The 17,957-nt window shown below is 44.5% G+C and overlaps 1 long non-coding RNA gene across 1 annotated transcript; it reads right to left on the reverse strand.

Moving 5' to 3' along the window:
• Positions 1-11,715: 11,715 nt before the first annotated feature.
• LOC141750806 (uncharacterized) lies at positions 11,716-14,946 on the reverse strand. The gene is made up of 4 exons (XR_012589792.1): positions 14,571-14,946; positions 14,348-14,446; positions 13,531-13,674; positions 11,716-13,086 (listed from the first exon to the last, which is right to left on the reverse strand). It is a non-coding gene; the product is annotated as an uncharacterized LOC141750806 (long non-coding RNA).
• Between the last annotated feature and the right edge of the window lie 3,011 nt (positions 14,947-17,957).

The following is a 17,957-nucleotide window of genomic DNA, read 5'->3' on the forward strand; positions in this document are numbered from 1 at the left end:
AGCGGCGGCGTCCGCCGCCGCTCCTCCTCCCGCCCCCAGGGAGGGGCGGGGCGGGCGCGCGGGCGAGGCGGGAAGCGCGCGCGGCCCCTGAGGTAACGCCGTGGCTGCGGCGACGGATCCCCACGAAGCCTCTGCCTCAGCTCGGTCCTGTCTTCTGAGGAAAGGCTGAGAGACCCCGGCGCGTTTAGCCCGGCGATGAGAAAGGCCGAGAGAGGATCCCATCAGTATCTAAAGGGCGAGGGCAAGAGGGTGGGGTCAGGCTCTTCGCGGTGGCACAAGGGGTACGAACTGCCGCAGAGTAAATTCTCTTCACTGTGGAAAAACTTCTTTGCTTTGAGGGTGGCAGAGCACCGGAGCGGGCTGCCCAGAGACATTGTGGAGTCTCCTTCTCTGGAGATACTCCAAACCCGCCTGGACGCATTCCTGTCCAACCTGTTGCGGGTGACCCTGCTTTGGGGGTTGGACGAGATGATCTCCAAAGGTCCCATTCCAACCCCTACCATTCTGTGATTCAGCCCAGCCTTTTTTCCAGAGGGGTTTTCAGGGGGATGGCACAGCAACAAGCAGCGTAGGATTGGTTTATTTGTCTGTCACATCTCTTCTGAAAGAAGGTAAAACCCTGGGAGATGAGAGGCCTGTTAAAAGTTCAGCGCCGCAGAAAAAACAATTAAGAAAAAATAGCCAGTTGGTGAGTGGAAGATAAGCAGAATGGGTGAGAGCACTTGGTTTGGAAAGAGCTCATTGCCTGTAAAGAAATACACGGGTTTTCAGGCATAAATGAACAATTTTGAAGATTAACGAAACCAAAATACAACTCACATACAAGTAGTTTCAGAAGCATCCGAGGCCTGTTAGCAATGATCTTGTTTTCCTTAAAAAAAGTAAATAAAAGCCATCCCCTGGTTTGTTTTGGCTGTGCTCTTCTATTTCCACCAACAAAGAGTACAGAGACACAAACTGAGGGAGCCGTGTGGAAGCTGTCGTTTACACTTTGTACCCCGAGGCAGGGCTCTTGTCATGCTACATAAATGCAGCATCAATAATATTTTCATCGCCTCCTTTTCTTCCTGTCAGTACTGACATCTTTTTTTTTTGTATTTCAAATCTTTATCAAGTGTTTTTCTTACCCAAGGGGCCTTGGTACTTCGCAGGCTATTAGAGAAATAGAATCCATTACAATTCAGATAGTGACTATAATCAATAAACCATGTACAAGTTGATTCTATTATGGCTATCAATTTTTTAATATAATTCACATGTTTGTACATTTTTGTCACGTGCTTCTTCCTTCTTAATGGCAAATTAATAGCCATTCTTGAAGAACACGACAAAAAAAGTCACGCTTGCACAATAAAGTAGAAATATGTTTGGGCAAAACAGCAGTAAACAAACTACTGTGAAGGGCTTTTATTGCAGCTTTCCCATCCTCTCTCTAGCTTCACTGCTGGTAGCTCTCATGCTGTAAAAAGGAGAAAGGTGACAAATAATCCTTTTGACTGACTCGGCCTCACTTCAGAGTGCACCAAGCCAGGCTTCCTCGCCCCGCTGCCACAGATGAGTTAGATGAGGCACACGATACAGACGTACAACAAGATAATAACTGGAATATAGAAAGAGGAGGGATGTAGTATCATCTAGCAGAGAAATTACATTAAATCTGATACAGTGCAGAGAGTACGTAAATCTTGAGGTGCTGCTTGAGAAACAGCTTCAGCCTGTTAAAAGTTAAAAACATCCCATAATTTACAAAATTTTAACAACCTGCTTCTTGCCCTTTATTTTGAGGGGCCTGTTGCTACTCTCCCTGTTAGGGGAGATAGACCCTTAGTGTGTTCTTTTTGTGGTCAGAGGATACCGGACTCGATGAAGGGCTGTTGTCATCTGGTGTGGCTGATCCTACACCTTATTTACGCAACTGCCTATAAAAATATTCCTTTATGCAGGCTTTAGAAGTAATTGCTTTGGCCTTTTAATAACAGCTAATACTTATATTGTATTTTACAGGTTCTAAGTACTATACCATGGCACATTTACCATAGTTCCAACTTGTATCCTCTTTTTGAGGCTTAGGAACAAGCAGCATGAAGCACTGAGCAGAAAGTCACAATAAAAACACACCAATCTCTGCAGGTAGTCCTCCCGACCCGCGTAGCGAGATGCGAGTCCACCTAAGCCAGGACTGACACCTTGCTGGTTCTCTGGAGCTGGTGCAAACTGCTGCTGCAGCCCCCAAGGCCCCCCGGCGGTGTCCCACGCTGCACAGTGCTCCTCAGGGACCCTCGATGGCCCGTGGCAAACGCCGCGGTGCCTCCTGCACCCTCTGAAGTCTTGCTGAGCTCTGGTTCAGTACTGACTTGAAGAAGCGCAAACCTGGAATTAGTGGTGATGCTCTACATGCTTTTTTACAGATGTGGATGCAGTATCTGATTTCTCTCTTCTGTTTGCCCTGAGAGATACACTGTGACCTTGGTTTAGGTGTTAGGAACTGACCAGGTTACACAGAAACAGGAATTAAAATCTACATGAGGAATAACAAGATACCAGCAGTCCAAGCCTGAATATAGAAGTGACTCTCCTTTTCAGAGATGACAAGATGGACAAGGGACAGAAAGGAGCGTCTGTCATTCTGCGGGGACAGCAAAGGATCCCGGCAGAACAATGTTTCCATTGTTTTAACACAAGCTCTGCTTCTCCACTGAAAGATCTGAATGACAAGGACACTGAGGGTTTCTTTCTCTTTGCTGTTTGTTTCCCTAGTAACAAATACACAAGCTGCACTGTTAGAATACCATCCTTTTCTCTTTTCTTTTTTTTTTTTTTTTAAGATAAGGACATGTCAAGGATGTATTCAGCGCTTTCAGTAGGAGGTTAAGGTTGCTTGTTCGAATGAACCTCTGATACAGCATGATGTACTCCAAAGTACTGCCTGCAGTCCACCGAGACAGTGGGATAACTGAAAACAAAAAGCGTGGAAGAAATTAAATGCTTGCCTCTTAGTTTCTATACCACTTAGATTGTGAACTCTCAGGGCAAAGTCTGCTTTTCACAGCAGGACTCTCATCTTGATCAGCAAAGCAGGCGTCATGCTACTACTACTGCTAAACCCTGTGTAGGGTCCTAATTATATCCCAACCATTATCGTCAATAATCTAATGCGCACCATTTTAATGGGACTGCATTTGACACGGACAACTTATGTTTTTGTTGTGAGCTCTGCATCATGAAACTTCTCTTTAAATATAATTCTGTAATGAGAGAGGGAGGGGTGTTGCTGTTTCTCGTTAGGATTCTAATCAAGGTTAAGGTCTGTAGTTCTGAAATTCACTGGGGTAGGGGAATTGGAGAGATGACATGCAGTTACTTCTTTCCTATATGTTTGCCGTAAATGTAAGCTTAGTAATGAAAAATAAAAAATTTTCTCTTCTTTTCCCAGTTACTTGGGTTTGTAACATGTTCCAAATGTTCTCCAAGGAAAAGAAATATGTGTCTATTTCTTGTGACATGGCAGCAGCTGACCTAAAGAGTATAATATAGAAATAATTGACAAAATTAATATAAAACTTCTGAGTATATAATATGAAAATATAAAACTAATTGCAAACCAGCTTGTTGCTAGGTCATAAATTATACTGGTATTTGTCACAGCAGATTTTAGTTGTCTGGAACTTTGTGTGTAGGGAGATATTTCAGATGAACAAATAAATTAGTATCTTTCCATTTGGGATGATTTTTTGAATCAGTAGGAGTAAGTATTAAGCTGTACTACGTATACCAATGGAAAACCTGCTCACCCAGAAAAGATGCAGTGAAGCTGTTGCTGCAGTGGATCAGGGAATATCAAGTGATATAATCAGCTGTCCTGAAATACTTCGAAGTCTCAAGCTATCCTCAAGCGGAGAACAGGCAGAGGAAATTGTTTAGGGGCTATGAATCAAACAAATTTGTATCATGACTTTTGTGTGATGTAGACGTCTGCTCCTATACATATAAATGGATGGGAGGTGGAAAAAACTCTGTATCACCCAACTCTAGATACCTATTTCAGGAGTATATATATTCTCTCTAATCAGAGGCCTGCAATATACAGAACCAGAAGGTAGTTTGTCATCTGCAAAATGAGAAATCTGCAAAATTGCTCTTTTTATCCCCACCATCACTGTGGAAGTGCTACTTTTATCTCTTGTGTGACTTCTGAAATAGCAAAACCAGATGTTAACTGAACTTTTCTAATATTCAGACTGACAGATATAAGTGTCCTACCTAAAGCAGAGAAGTTCACCAGGGAATTAGGCACCATACAAACCCTTCAAGCTTCAGCACGCCTTGGTAGCTAGCTTAAATATATATGTATTTATTTTTATTTATTTCCAGTATTTTGTTCTATAATACTTAAATATCTACTGTCACTAGAAAAATCTAGACCTTTCACTGCAGGATAACAGTAGTAGGCACTTACAAGAGTTCAGGTTTTGTTGTGTACTCCTTTTGGTCTTTAGACAAAAATTTAAAGCCATCAAAAGAATCACCTTGATATGAGCGCAGAAATGAAAACAGCGATCGCAAGAAAAGCGACATCCATACTCATTCCTGAAAATTGTTTCTTTTGCCAGCCCAGCTGTGGAGCGGAGCAGATGCGGGATCCATGAAGCTCTGCCTGCCCTCAGCGGCAGAGGCAGCAGGACTGGGGCCGCCCCTGGCCCAGCTGGGTAAGTGGGGAAGCCCTGCCTGGCTGTTCCTGCTGCTCCTCTGGCTGTTGTCGGATTTGCAGAAAGTCTCTTGAGAGACTCAGGGGCAGAACAGACAATTGCAGTGTGTGATTATGTGTGTGTATCTCTCTACATAAAACTAACAGCGTTTTTTTTTCCAAGGAGAGAATTTATAACAGTGCTGTATTTGTAGATATATCTGACGCAGTCAATCCATTACAACCTCTAGAACAGCAGGATTCACAAATCACAACCTAAAGGTGAGATACGGTAGAAACAAAGTTCTAAGCTTGGGGACACAAGTGTTCTGACTCATTCTGGTATGCTTTAGACTGCTACAAAAGAAGATTCAGGACCAAAAAGCAGTACAAAAAGTATACATTAGAAGGTCTTTCTATTTTAATTAAAACTGTAGTTTTAGCCAATACATTATATCTCTCAGTCCTAGCTCTCGACTTCCAAATCTTACTGTTTGTGGACAATCTACCTCAGGTTTCTCCTTATGGGAAATAAGCGTAAGGATTTTATCTATCAAATACAGACTTATTTTGATAGTTCATGTTGTGAAAGCATACTAGAGATGGAGAACAGGATGAAATGGTAGGCAGTCTTAATATTTGTCTGTGACCCGTTTCAGAATTCGGTGTTTGGATTTAATTTCTGATTATGAAAGTGCATTGGTGTACATGACCGACTGTCTGTCCCTGACTGACATGTCTGTCAGTGAACTAGAGCCTGACCTGGTAGTTCTCTCTGAAAAAGGGGTAGTTATTTTAAACTGTCCCAAGCTTGTTTGGGGGGGCATGGGGGGTATCTAGATCATATGCAAAGACTGAAAAGACAGAAGTATTCTGATCCCCTGATAGTGGAGGGCTAGGTTGTGCCTCCAGCAAGATACATTGAGACTGTAGACAAGAACCAGGCTGCCCTTTGCCATGAGACTGGAAATGGTATTATCAGTTTTGCAGCTGTTCACTCCTGGTAAGTAAATTACACAGTACAGTGGAACATTTGAATCTCAATTCAGCATGCAAACAGGAGTGGCAACACAATAAACCAGCACAACACATACAAACTAATTGCACTTTATGAGGACCACAGCATTTTAAAGCACAAAAGCAGATGCTAGCATGTATTGTCCGTATTCAGCAGTAAAAAAAGCAGAAGTCACGTTTCTCTGAGGCAAAAGGAAAAAGTGGTAGAATAAAAAGAACTTCATAAGCTTTTCAATATACACATAGAAATTATAAAATCTACCTTTATATACGATCGTCATCAGTTTCCTGCAGCTATAGACTCCTTGGCTAATTATTGGCCAGCTATTACTTTTCTGAGAAGTTAAACCTGTGGTTTTTGAGACATAGAAAAGCAGAGATTAATTTTCTGTTGGTACATGTTTTGTATAAACACATTCTGCATATACTTGCCTATATATGTGAAACAGTTGGCTAAAAGCAGGGATTCAAGCTTTTTCTCTTTTAGGTGTGGTTGATTTTTTAAATTTTTTTTCCCTTCCTCCAAGAGGTGCCTTTCTCATCTTAAAACCTAGACTTACATTTCCATCCTCATTTTATAGCCTGTCCAGATTAGGCCATCCAACACAAGCATATTCTACCGTTTCCCAGATAAATAGGGCCAAGGGGATTACTGTAATCATGTGGTGCCACTCGCTGCAAGATAGAAGCCATGTGACTGGTGATATTACTTGTCATTTAAACCAGAACATCCCTTAGGAAAACATCCCAGAACATCCTGTCTCTACATATTGTTAATTCCTTGTTCCAGTCATTAATAACTCTCATTGACAAATATATGCATCTTATTTCTCTCTTGAATGTGTCTAGTTGTATCTTTCAGCTGTTTTTTCCTTCATCCGTAAGACTGAGGAGACAATAGGACTCACCATAGATGTAAGAGCAAGTCATCCTTTTGAGTAACCACATTTTCTAAAGCACATTTTTCAAATTCTAAGTTGTTTCCCCGTCCCTTCTTGGATCCTTCTCCAAGTTATCAAATTATTTTGTGAACTATGGATTCCAGGAGCGATTTTTGTCCCTGTCAAACACAGGACTGTTCAGTTCCTATTTAGACAGTCTGATGATCGTACCTGTTTGGTTAATTGCCCGGTGTTCAACTGATTCTTCACTGGGATCCCCAAAGGCATTTCAGAATTGCTGTTCCCACTTGAAGAACACGAATACCTGCCTATTCCCACCTTCCTTTCTAAGCAAGCACATTTGCAAACTTTAAAGCCCAGAGATGCCTTATAGAGAGGGAAACAAAACCTTGATGAGTCTGTTACCTTCTCTGAATTACAAATAGCGTTTTGGATACGTCAGAGACACTGAGTTGAATTTATTATTTTTTTTAAGTTTGTCCTGGTTTGAGGTAACTCCACTTTCAATAACTTACTAGGAACACATAATAAAGTTTCTCTAATAGCTTAAATGCAAATTAGATTTGAAAATCACTGACATTTAGGAGAATATAAGCAAAATGGACTTCTGAGAACAGATAACATGGTAGCTGATCTAATAAAAATTAGACCATCTTACAGATGGTTTTGGACAACGATAGATTGTTTTAGACAATGCTAAGAAAATATATTTCTGTTACCATTAATCCATTATTAATCCATCAGCTTCACAGCAATGATTTGAATATAGTTAGCTGTTTGAATAAACAATATATGAAAGCTAAAATGAGTGCTGCAGATGTTTAATCTGTCTTGTCTACAAGCAGTACCATTGTGCTGATCATACGTTATACAAACATATCCCTTCTTCAGTTGAAAGAAGTGGGGATGTGACTGTCCTGTTCATAAATGCACTGACACTTTAATGACGACTTCTGCTACTGAGAAACTTATTACAAGGGGAAAGCAAAAAAAAAGTTAGCTAATAGGTTGTAAAAACATTTTCAGCTTGTTAGTGTTTTCTTCTGAATTGGTCCAGACATACCGTACAAGTTAAAGCTTGGCTACGTTCAGGAGGCCTCTTGTGTCGAGAATGAGCAGCACGTCGCCCGGATTTTTTCAGAGGTGAATCAGAACATAAGTCTCTTTAGTAAAGCTGTACTCTAGGAAAAAAAAATAGCTACCTGTTTTGATTAGGCGGATTGACTCCCTGTGGTAGCCAGCCTGTTGGTTACAGGGCAAAATGCAGCAGGGCAGGGTAAAACTTCATTATTCTCTAGAATTATATGAAGACAGATATTATTAAAGAGTTTTTTCTCTTTTGCAATGTCAAAATGACTATACAAAGTAAAAAATGCTGGCCATGGAAATGTTCTATCAGAGAAGGACAAAAATAAAAGCTTTTGTTGTAATTAGTGTGAATCTAGTGTAACTTTGAAACTGAATGAGGAGACAGAGAGGAGATCAGTAATAACAAGAAGAAAATATAGATGTTCTGTGCTTGTCAGAAGACAGGATTGTGCACTGCAGGCAGGCCTAACTGATGAATTTCTTTTTAACAACTTACCGAAAAATTGTCTAAACAGACACTGGAAAGAGAATGTACAGAGCAACCCCTGTCTTCCTATCCTGCTCACAGGGATTTTTACTGTATTAGATTCACTGTGGTAGCTGCTAGAGCTGCCTCTGCTCTTCAGTTACTTATATTGATACACCTGATTCTGTAAGATTAACCCAAGGGCCTTATTTGCCACCCTTTAATTTTTCCCTCTTCTTAACCTTTCCTTCTTTCTTTTCCTCAAGTCACTTGATTTCACAAAGCCCCGGAGAATGCAACTGAATCTAAAGACAAGTTTTGAGTCAGGAAAGAAGCATCACTGATTTTTATTTTTCTTGATCAGCTTAGCTGTAAGAGTTTCATCCGTGGGTTGGAATTTATATATGAACTCTGTACCCCAACGACCAGATATTTCTGTTTTCTCCAATGCTCTCTCAGTAACTAAGTGAGAAGCGAACAATCCTCTTAAAGCTGCTGAAGGATTTACAGACGAAATAGCATGGAACATTTTCTTCAGCTGGGAAGACGTGGCTGGTACTGTACCGGCTCCACCTTGTGGCTAAAACCGTACCGGCTTTTTTTATAACAGGTTGAATCTCCTTACCATCATCCTTATATAAATGTCGATAAATAAGCGCCTGAGCTTCCTTTCTGACTTTTAGAACAAATGGGCCGAATGTTTCTGGTACTAGAGAAATAGGGAGACTGGTTAAAGACAAGGTTAGCTGAAGCAAACGTTGCCTGTTTCCCGGGGTAACACTGTCAATCCCAGTGTGTGATTACATCCTCGTTAGCGTTAGAGAAGCCTCACCCAGGCACAGTGAGAAGAAGCATCATCTGTCAGCACTTCTTTGCTCCAACCTGCAGCAATGTCGCTGTGCAGCATTCACTTGGTGTGGCCAGTGAATAACCTGCGCTTAGCTTCAAGAATTGCCTAGAATTTCTACCAAAATATAAACACAGATGAGTGTTGTTTATTTTGACAGTTTTGGTTTTTCTTCTTCTCTAAACCAAATATTTTTCAGGTGGTTGTCATTAAATAACATGTTAGCATTTGAACAGAGGAAAAAAGCAGAGACCTTTCAATGAACCTGTTACCTGTAGAGCTCTTCCGGCCATCCCTGCACTGGAATTGTGTTCGGTAACTGCCCACTTGGACCACCCAAACCACGAACTCAGCACAGGAAAGGACAAAACACAGCAGAAATTACAGAAGGCTGCCACAGAGCCCAGCAAGTCCCTTCTTCATATCCCACTTATGTAAGTTCATATTTTGGTGTATAGCACAACTATATATTTTCTTCAGACTGCAGAAAAAGTAAGTAGTTCCGTTTTAGCACCCTCAGCTTTGGCAGCAGGAAGGCAGCGAGCTGTCAGGGTATGCTGGATTGTCTGCTCTGTAGCGTACCAGCTTGTACGTTACTGGGTAGAGCTGCTAACGGTCGTGTTAGAAATTGCATTAATCTCTCTAAAAATATTGTCAGAGATGCAAGATTGCAGAGATCAAGAGAATACAAATTACATTTCCAGAAGCTGGTACAGAGTTGGCTACTGGGTACATGACAGGATGAGGCTAGCTGCACGTGTACTTTGGCAGTCTTCATATGAAAGATCTATCCCCTGGTCCGTACGACGTGGAAACAGAGAAAGTGCCTGTTTCCAGGGAGTCGCAGGCCCCACAAAATATGCCTGGCAAGAGCAGTCTCTCTTGCGGTGTCATATAGAGTATCCCTGATATCCAAAGGTGAGTAACAAAGCAGCCTTACCTCGTAATGTAAGTGCCAAGCTGGAGCACATATTCCATATCTAGAATTCCATTTTATATCCCCGGCAGATGCGCTCAGAAATCGGAAAATAAGTGCAGGTTTGCAAGACTGACCCATAGTGAGTTAATAGTACCGAAGTCCCTTCTTCTGCTGTACATCATATGCACTTCATAACTCAAATTTGCTCATAGCTGCACTACAGTTTTATATAGAGAGTTCCTTGCTAGACTTTGTACCAAGAAAAAATATTTGCATTAAATAGGTGTGTTGCTTGGTCAGAAGGTACTAAGCACACAGTAGGTAGACACTGTGCTGTGTACTATGCCATACGGATACTGAATGCTTTGTCTCTTCTGCTCTGGTACCTACATGTTTGTCAAAATGTTTTCTGTTCCTGGCGCAGTCACCAGTGTGGCTTGCAGCCCAGTGAGGCAGCCTGGGGAGGAGAGGATGGGAGAGGAACGGGGTGGCCGGGCTGTTGCAAAGGGGACTCGGTCCTTCTTTTCAAGCACAGCGCGGTTAGCATCTCAAATGACTGGGACAAGGGTGGGAGAAGCTATCGCCCGTCTGCTCGAGACAGCAGCATCCAGCACTGAGCATAACAGTTACCGGGCTTATGTCACAGTACGCGATAACAATTACTTAAAGACAGAGGTCATGCTGCCGCTTCTGGTCCTGCCGTGCGCCGGGATAGAAGGTCGGCTGGTCATACAGGGATGCAACTATCGCAATGCCATCTCAGTCGGTACCTAGGTTTGGAGAGGCTGGCACTCAGGTATAGCTTACCCACACTGCCTATGGGTCAGAGTCTTCAGCAGCTTTTCCTGCATCGGTGTCTTCTCAAAAGGTTGTGTCCCTGCTGGCATACCGTGCAAGGTAACTGGCAAAGCTGCGCTTGCCCTTTGCTTTTTTGAAGCCCGTTATGAAGCCCTGGGTTTTGCCTTTGTACCCCCTGTCATCCTTGTCAAGACCCTGTTCAGCCGTCCTTTTTTGCAAGAGCTTCAAAAATAGCCACATCCCAGTGCCTCATTTCTGGGGTATCTCAAACCTTTAGGCTCTAAAAAAAAGTCACCTGAGGCCTCTGCGTGGCTCCGTGAGGCACAGGACAGGACCAAGCCAGCTGCTCCGGCAGGAGCACGCAAGCACAAGTCACCGCAACTCACATTTAACCGTGAAAGTGCTATCTGCTCTTTTGTCAGCCCAAAGAATTACAGAGCAGATGGAGTGCCTGTCTGGGCAGGGTGCAAAGCCGTGCGTGGAAACCACTGCAAAGCCTCCAGAAAAACTGTTGGAACCAGCAGGATCCCCTCAGTGTTAGTATCCAGAAAATTCCTGCAAGACACTTGGCTGCTGCTACAAACAAGATTTTACGGTCCCTTGGGTATTATTACAAGAGAGGAACCGAGTCACATACAAGCAGGGGCTTTGAAACACACCAACAGCTTAGTGAAGTTAATTTTTCATGTTATCAAGCCACAGTACTGTTTTCTCTCAGTCCTTTGTCTTCAACTGCTCTTCTGATACTTACGTCAGTATGCGTGAAGAGGGGTGGACGGGTACGGAGACATGAAGAACAGATTGTACAAAGTTTGACAATCTTAACTAGCATAATAATCATCATTAATATTTATATTAGGAAAGTACCTGATGCTTCACTTTGCTGCTGTGCTTCATTCCCTAACACGGGGGTGTGCTTTATTCGTAGGTGGTTGGAATTGCTTGGACCCACACCAGAAACTGGGGAAAAAAGGGAAGAACGATCAACTCAGTCCCCAGGCAACAAAGTTTTCTTTTAATCCTCATTTTGCCACCTTGGCCAGTCACACTGCACACCCTCTGTGAGACTCGGCCTGCTTTAAAGGAAAAGAGAAACACACCCCACCACCCCAAAAAAATCCCGAACAACCCCCCCAAAGCCTGCCACGTAAAGACATAAACCCTTCGCTAGCAGTTTCAGCCGTGTGTTCCTGCTCTGAAGTGTTGCTAGCTTAGCCTGTGGTAAGCGCTGGAGCTGTAATTCTAGAAGATTCATACGATGTTTTTCAGAACGCTCTAGGTATTATTATTGTAAATTTTGCTCTTTAATCACAATGTTTAACTGTCATTCAGCAAGGTTTTTATTTATATAAGTGATATCCATGGCAACTTTCCACCAGCAGATGGCATGGCTACAGACCATAATTGTTCCAGGAGTTCTACAGGTACTGGACAGGCAGGAGAGCTTTGAAGCACATGGGTCCAAGCCATAGTTACACTTTTCCTTCTCCTTTAACAGCTTTTATTTGGATTTCACAGAGGCAAGGTTTCTAGTGGGAGGCTGAATAAAAGGTATTATTACATCTTTTATAGGACCGGTTTCATCTCTCTTCTTTTTTCTCTCTGGAGGCTATATAGCTGTCGCTGAAAAATTTGAGCTGCAGACAAACTTAATAGCGAATGTTACACAAAATGGCTTTTGATTTCTAGATTATAGATTGTAGGTGCAAAATCCAGTGCTCGAGCAAACGGGCAGCACGGACGGCAAGCTCTGCCCGTGAGCAGGGGCGGCACCGACGGTGGTGGTGGCGGGACGGGCAGCCTGCACAGCGAGGGGGGTTCATCGCTGGCATCGTGGCAGTGGCTAAAGGCCCGGAACAAAGGCGCATGATGTTCTTTGCTCCCAATATTTTCCAAACAAAACAGAAAGAAGGGTGTTGTGAGGGGTCGTGCCCTGTGTAGCCTACAGGCAACGTGGCTAAGTACAGGTGAAAACAAAAGTGAAAGGGTGTATTCCACGGCTAAATCTCTGACTTCGTCAGTTACTGTATTTCTTAAGACCTGCAAAAATTAGCAAAGGCATAAGCGAGTAAGAACTAAAGATCTAAGTTCTCCTCCTCTTCCCCGAGCAGTTCTTCTTCAGCCCCAGGCAGCCAGAGGCAGTCCAGGTCACCACCTCTTCATTGCTGTCAGCAGGCGTTGGACCAAGTGACCTTCAGGGGTTCCTGCCAGCCCGAGTGTTTCTCGGGCTGCCTTCATCAGCTGCGCCTACGTTTGACAAAAGCTAGCGTGGAACTGCAAACTATCGCAGACGGTTCTCAGGATGGACCGTGGGCTCTCCAGCTAAGGCCAGGCATTAATCTGACTCTAGGACAACCTCTGAGTCTGAAAAGACCAAAAAAAAAATAAAATGAGAAAGTAACTGATTACAGGAGACAATAAATGGAAAAGGAAAACCCCTGCAAGAGCACAGCAGGTGGAGCACCTCTGACTGCACCCGTTACTTCCCGAGGGAGACAGGCCACTGCGTTAATCCCACTTTTGGGCTGGTGTAATAAAGCCAACGTGGCATTGGAAAAGCCACCCAGAAGCATCGTAACTTCTGCTGACTACCAGGCCCTGGAAGCCAACAGCCCGCGGTTGCGTCGCCAGCAGGAAACAGGAACTGTCTGTACAGGAGAGCGTGAGCGAGGTTGACGTTACCTGTTTTCTCAAGCGTTTTAGATACTCGCTAGCTCTTCACTGCCTGAGCAGGTCCAAAGGCCATACAGTTATTTTTACTATCCCACAACAGGCCATACAGGGAATTTGCAATTTTTACTAGTTTACCTGAAGATCATTTTACTCTGAAGACATTCCAGGGCACGGAAGGGTGCACTCCAAAAGAAAAGGAAATAATGTTTCCCCCTTCTCCAAATCCAAGTGCAGTCACAGGCAACAGCAAGGCAGGATCGCTGAAACGCAGTCACGCTCCTTTTCACAGTGAAAATTATTAGGTGTTCAAGTGATTTATGCATTCAAGTAAAACCAAAACATGCCAAACATCAATAATTTAACACAAAAATGTCATCGTGAATCCATTCTCAGTGCAAGTGAATGCCAAGGCAATACCTGAATATCCTGAATAAGCACCTCAAGAGCTGAAACGGACTCTCCTGGTTAATTAATTGCTATCCGTGCGTGGGGAGGTGTGCGGCAGTTTGCGGATGGCAACGTTTACCCAAGATGTGCCACAGGCCCCGTCGTTGCTGCCCCCCTCGCTGCCCCGCACCCGCCTGGGCTGTACCCCCTGCCCCAGGCACTCGCGGCTGCGCCACCGATTTCACTCATTCGGGAACACCCGTTTCAGGCAGTTCTGGTTTCTAGTACCTGTTTGCCTGCGGGGGGTTGTCAGAGATTCCATTCAGCAGCTACCGCAGACGTGGCCATTTATTCAGAAAAGGGTTGTATTTGTTTTGTTTATTCTTTGAACTAAGTGTTTAGTTTAATATGTTTGCTGTAAATAAACTCCATTACCCCTCAGGGCAAAAGGCCACAAGCCGCTGTCACAGCTGCTGCTCCGAGAAACAGTTTGCTCCGTGTGAAGCGGAACTGTTTCCAGATAAACCGTTCCATGTGGTATTTGCCTCTTAACGCACTCAAATACCTCGGAAAGAACCAGGGTCCCACGGACTGCATGGACCAGTTGCAGGGAAGGAGGCTGACAGCGAAGGATAAGGTGAAGAACTGCAGGAGCCGTTGAAAGCTGAGAAGCAGAAATATTATGGAGTCCGGGCAGGAAAGTCATGAGCAACACCGAAAGGCCGCTTCCTTCTCCCCCGAGTTTAAAGGATTGATTTGAATAGAAAGCAATTTTCTTAATCACTTACCCAAAGTACAAAGGGAGGTTGTAGTCAGAGACGCCTGCGTTAGCACAGCCCCTTTCCACAGACCAACGCTGGCTGGCGGCGCCCGAAGCAGCGCCTGAAGCAGCCGAAGGCGTCCGGCCCAGCTGCTGCTCGTCCGCACCTCGCTCCTTCCCGACAGCGCCAACCACACGGCAACGCAGCCCGGCAGCGCAGCGGGTTTTCAACCACAACACAGCACCTTGCGTTCTCTGCACAGGCCAGACCTCTTCCGCTTTTTTCCACCACCCTCTCCATGGGACAGTCCTTGCTGGAGCCAAGAGGCTCCACGGACAAGCGCTACCGCAGCAACGCTTCCCTCATCAGCTTCCAGCCGTACGTATTCCTGCATCCTCTACTTGCTATACAAATTACTAAGAGTTATTTACATAAAAATGTATTACTGCTCCGCTGACAATCAGTTTGACATAAGTGTTGATTTGCTGTCATCTAGCAAATTATGCTGCAAAGTTACTGCCTAGAAATAATTGCTGTCAATGCTGCAGTTGCCTGGAACTTGTTCCTAGGAGCAGACTGTGGTGGAGAATGGTCACCTCGAGGTTTCTTGTCGAAGGCACAGACGCCAGCTCTGGAATCACCAAGTGCAGCGTACGGGTCCCTCAGGGAAGCGCGGCGGCGATTTACAGCTAAGGTAACGGCACACATTTACAGAGCAGCACCACAAGTAACCTGACCACGTGTTTACAGTAATTTTATTTACAAGTTACCACATGACACCTGTAGTACTACAGTTTTTATAACACCGTTAGCAGTAAAATAAGTCACATCTAAGAAGAGGAGGCAGCAGCGAAAAATGTGCACAGAGAACCCAGAAACGCTATTCAGTTATAACCAAAAGTAGGTATTTTTCTACAAACTCTGAAAGCGAGGAGGAATATACACATTGAGAAGAGCAAGTTCTTCAGCCCTGTAATTTCTACAGCATTAAAATGTTTGTGCAGTGACACTTTAGTCTCATGAACAGTACCCGCTGGCAGCCAAATGCAAGTGGTGGGGAGAAAACTGTGTTAGTATCTTGCCCTTTTGAGCACCCAGAAAGGAAAACCAAATCTTCCCGCTTTGAAGGGAAGAGCCCCAGGGCCGGTTTGCTTGCAGAGCCAGCAGCGCAGAATCGCTCCCGGGCGGCAGGACACAAGAACAGAGAGTCCCCGCGCATCGCCCGCGCAGTCTTATCTGGTCTCGAGTTAAGTGGTTGGTGAGCAAAGCCCATTGCAGCATCCCACACGTCTTTCTACAGCGCCGTGACCTACCGCGGCTGAGCACAGCTTCGCAGAATCCCACAATCAAGCAGAGAAAAAAGCCCTTCCGCGCTTTTACAATCCTCGGCTCTAACGATGCTGGTGTTGAGCCTGGGCCTTTCTCCAGAGGAAAGATGTGGAGGAGCAGTTCCGGAGAAACGTGCTAGATCTAGATGTATTCTCATGGCAAGACGGAATAAGCTTAATGCAGCATCAGGTGCAACCCTTTTCTGCTTCACAGTACAGCAGCAGCTTCCAGAAAGCACACAAGTGTTGTACAAGACCTTTTTTTCCCCCCAGACATCTTTAATAGCCTGGAGAACTGTCAATGCACAGGATCCATGCTAGTGGCAAGCGCTGGAAAGACAATGAAAATAAAAGCCGCACAGTAGTAATTATTTCCCCTACCAACTACACACAGGATATATTGCTTTTGGTACAATGCCATTAATTGTCACAAGAAGAAATCCAGTGATTAAGTCGAGCACACAGGAATTATGCAGACCTTCGCCATGCTGGAACAACAGCGGTTTCTACTTAGAGAAATGTCACCACGTCAGCTGTAAAAACAGCTTAATGCAGTTCTCCCAAAAATACCAAACATACCCGCAAAAACAAGTTTATAAATTAAGTCTAGTTACAAAAGAATGCTTACGAAATGACCACAGTTGGTTTTTTCTTTAATGCCCACGCTTCTCTCTGGCGTGCGGCGCCTCTGCCGCCTGTGGGAGCAAACACGGAGCTGGACACGGAGCTCCGTGACACCAACAGCATCCATTGCGGCACCGCGCAGCGCGCCGGCCGGGCTGCGGCATCCGTGTTCCCTCCGTACCCGCGACGCACCTCCTCAAAAAGCCTGTGTAAGCATGTACATGTACAAAAACTGACAAAAAGCTTTTTAAAAACACAGAGTGCATTAAAAAGTCTAAAGTTTGAACTCGAGTCTACAATGTCTCACCTACAAGTTAGAATATTTGTGAGTTTTAACACCTCCGGGAATACAGAAAGGTTTTTTAGTCAAAATTTCCTCTCAAGTACTAGCCATTGAAATTAAAGGAGAACTAGGAGAAAGGCTTGACTAAAAGTCCTTCCCCTGAACTGTTCAGCTCTCTTGTGCTGTAATCCCTTCAAGCCAAAATTCTCAATATTCAGCATTTTTGCATTTGCAGTTTTAAGGCAGAAAAACATCCTCAGAACAAGCCATTTAGTGTGGGACCTAACAACAACAACAAAACCCTAGAAGGTGCATCTCAAGTCCTTTAGTAATAGCAAATTTAAAAAAATTTCTATGGCATTCTCTTACAGCTTCGGGTTTTATAATTTTTTTTGCTAGAAAAGCCTGAATTTTGAAACAGTTTTCAGACATGCTGCAGCACGCACCATGGCTAGCGAGACTACAGTTTTCCATTGTTATTTCTGGGTTGTGCATTCGTGGCCAGCGTTGAAGCGGGACAGGGGGTTCCTGCGCGGCGCCTCCCCCCAGGGCCCAGCTTCGGGCAGCTCAGCCGTGACCCAGGCGCAGCTTCACAGAAGGAAAAAATTTTAAAAAAGCAAACGAAAGTCAAGGTGTGAGACTGCAGGTAACGTACCACTACGCCAGATAAAGAAGAGCCAGAACAAAGCAGCGAAGCCGGAGTCAGCCGCAGCAGAGGAGCCGGCCAGCGCCAGCCCCGCGGCAGAGGAGCGTGGCTGGAGCACGGGGACTCGGCCGGAGCCCGGCCCAGGCAGCGATGGGAGAGACGGGGAGTGCTGCAGCCACGGCTGATACACCTGAGCGCCGCCCAAACTCACGGAAACACTCGCAAGATAAACCAAAGTATTTAACTCTGTAATTTTAGATGAGAGAGTGCTGCAAACCCAACATGCTGTCAAGGTATTTCTTGCCCTTTTCTGGGAAATCAGAAATAAAATCCTTTCGGGGTCCTTTTCCAGCCTCTAAGTACAAACATAAGCTACGTCTCTATCAAAGTGCCCATTTCTCTGCCACGCTCTTTGGCTGGATGGAAAGGGAAGGTCAGGAAAACGGGCGCCGTATGCGCGCGTTGAGAGGAAGATGAGAGGCAAACTAAGGGAAGCAGCAGGAAGCTTTCAGTATTCACATAGTATTTCAAGA

The sequence above is a fragment of the Larus michahellis genome, chromosome 13 (assembly GCF_964199755.1).
Source record: "Larus michahellis chromosome 13, bLarMic1.1, whole genome shotgun sequence".
NCBI classification, from domain to species: domain Eukaryota; kingdom Metazoa; phylum Chordata; class Aves; order Charadriiformes; family Laridae; genus Larus; species Larus michahellis.